This window comes from Schistocerca piceifrons, chromosome 2, assembly GCF_021461385.2.
Source record: "Schistocerca piceifrons isolate TAMUIC-IGC-003096 chromosome 2, iqSchPice1.1, whole genome shotgun sequence".
NCBI classification, from domain to species: Eukaryota; Metazoa; Arthropoda; class Insecta; order Orthoptera; family Acrididae; genus Schistocerca; species Schistocerca piceifrons.
Window position 1 is genome coordinate 310136460 of NC_060139.1, and position 3190 is coordinate 310139649.

Below are 3190 nucleotides of genomic sequence, written 5' to 3' on the forward strand. Positions count from 1 at the left end.
ATTACAATATGAACGCAACATAACGGATCTGAAGCCAAGTTAAGTTACCAGAAGTACTGGAACTAACGCACGCAGCTTTTTCACATGTCACTGCCGAACACTGGCGGGGTATACCCGAAGAATGGCACATCATAAAAGAGAGGAGAAGATGCAGTGCCTGGGTGACTTCATGGATTCTGTTGTTGATCGATTCGTTATCAACAGTTCCAGAACTGAAAGATATTTCTTGGGTACTGATAAGGACACAAAAGAACATATGGAACGATCAGGTAGGATCAGCCTTAGGTAACTATTGCCCAGTCTCTCTTCTTCCATTACTATCAAAACTATTTTTAAAGGTAGCCACCATAAAAATTCAAAATTTCATAGAAAAATTTTTAAAAAATCTCATTAATCAGTATGGATTTCAAAAAGGCAAAACCACACTATCTGCTAAAAATAATTTTGTTGATAAAATTAACTCATCTCTAGACAACTCACTGCATGCCACAGGAATTTGTTGTGGCCTATCAAATGCCTCTGATGGTGTGAATCACTCCTTGCTACTCTGTAAACTGGAAAAGTATTGAATTAGGGGTACAGTATTAGAATGATTTAAGTCCTATCTAACCAACTGAAGACAAAGAGTGGTTATATCATCAGAGAGAGGAACTTATACTTCAAAATGGAAAACCATTTCACATGGAGTACCCCAAGGTTCTGTCTTAGGTCCTATTCTGTTTCTGTTTTATGTAAATGATCTGCCACTTAATATTAAGTGTCATTCAGTTTTATTTGCAGATGACATATCTTCAATCATGGAAAGTAATAATACTGATCAACTTCCACAAACTGTATTAAATACTTAAGAAAAATTAGATACCTGGTTTGATTTAAATCGGTTAAAATTAAACATGACTCAATTAATGCAAATTTAAAGCAAAACAAGCAAAATTTAATGATATTTAGTTCAGTCACAGAAACCAGGAAACTATGTGAAATCCCTAGAAATGAAACTAGACAAAAATCTATCATGGGGATGACATACACAGTAACTTGCAAATAAATTAAATGGCCTAGCATTTGCAATGAGGATATTGTACAACGCTATCAGTATGGGCATAAGAAAGGTAGAATGTCATAGCTACTTTGAGTCAGTAATAAGGTATGGAATTGTATTCTGGGGTAAATCAAACCATATTTGTCGAATACTAAAACTTCACAAAACCACCATTAGAAATATGCACAATGTAGGGTGAAGAAAATCATGTCGCCCACTCCTAAAAAATCTAAGTATATTAAGTGTTCCCTCACTATACATGTATGAGCTGATTATCTTTGTACACAGTAACCCTGATTTATTTGTAGCAAATCATTCCTGACATGATTACAATGCCAGAAATCAAAATGATTTTATGCTCTCCACCCACCATTTAAAACTTTATGCTCAGACTCCATATTATGTGGGTATGAAAATTTATAACAAAGTGGAAGGAAGAGAATTGCTCGGTATAAATTTAGAAAAATACTTATATGAAAAACTCATGCAGAAATGTTACTATTCAGTAGGAGAATTCATAAATGACATCCTGAAAATTTGAGATGAAGAGAGCAAGTACTTTGGACTGTTCATTTTTAGAAGTTTGTTAATTTTGAAGAAAAATTATTAATTGTTTAATTAAGTAATTATTTACTACTATGTATTATATTACTGGTATTATAAGGAAAATTGTAAACCAGTTATTGTGTTTTGACGAGTCTCCTGTACATTAAGTCAATGGCTTGAAATTGTATGTCACGAGGCAATAAACGTCTGTTTTATTCTATACCAGACAATTGCCTGTAATTAATACCTACAGCGGCTTCAGTATTCAACAACATAGTGAAATTCCTGCTCTATACTTTTGCATCACACATAGATTGCTCAGAAGAACTACCCTGTGTTTAAGTTAGGAATTTTCATCACTCTTGTTTGTAATTAAGATACTGTGTTAGGTGAGAATGAGAGAATTTTATGCTTTGCGCCTGTTCACCTAAGATGCGTGTGATAGTGCTGCAGTTTTGCTGAATATTATTTCATGTTCTTTAAAAATCTGTTCTAACGTCTGAACTCCAACTGCTCACATCACTGCAGGTTAGTTGGACCAGCTGGCTGACCTGTGCAGTCCAAGCTTAATGCGCCACTAAAGCTGTTGTCCCGAATTATCGCTCAGTCTATGTGCATGTAACACTGCATAAAACGTATCCTTATGATCGTTATTGACTGTACGGGACACAGGTTGGCTTCTGCTCCACGTGAAACGAAATCCAATGAGATTCGAGCAAACGCGCAAGAATACATGGTGTAATGTTTACATCAAGTTTATTCTTATGATGAACAGAACATAGTACAGATCAACTCCTGTCCATCTGGATGTGGAGTCTGCATCCTTCCACCATCCTTCACACATAGAAATCCTTGATCCGTCCCATCCTTTATTATGACAGCGTTGCTTGGATTTCCGCCACTCCTCGGTTCTATAAAGCCCTCCAAATCCTCGAATGCCATGCACTCTGCCTCGCCTTCTGCATCAGCCTCCCGCCCCCCACACGCATTCTCTATGGCCTCATCCCCTTCCCCCACCTTCTCCTTTTCCTTGAACACATCCACACCCTGTATATTGTCTGCCGTCTGAATACCCCTCACCCCCTGGTGTCTCCCTTCCTCTCCACCCCCAGCCTGTTACCGCACCTTTACCATTATGTCCCACCCTCTCTCCATCTCCACACCCTCCACCTCCTTTCCCAATGCAAATTCGAGCATCTACCCCTCCTGGATGATGAGCTTTGCCCTGACGTCTACCCTTCCTACCAGCTGTAACCCCACCTTCCTTTTGCCTCCTCAGGGCTCCCTCTCCCCCCTCCCTAGAGACCTTCCCTCCTACGACCCCTCCCTCTCCTGTGCTCCGCTTCAGTGTCTCTGCACTCCCTCCTGCCTTGTCTTCCCTCTTCATGTCCCGCCCCACCTCTCTCCTGCCTCTTGGTGCACCTCCTGAGGCCCCTACTCTTTTCATCCTGCCCCCTCCCCTGCTACACCTTGCTCTCCCCTACTTTTCCATCCTCTCAGGCCTCTCTCTCGGCAGGTCCCACCTGGCAGTTTTATTCTTCATCGTGTGTGCTCCAAGTGGGTTTAAAGTGTGTTGTTCTGGAGTGTTTTTAATACTGTGGCCAA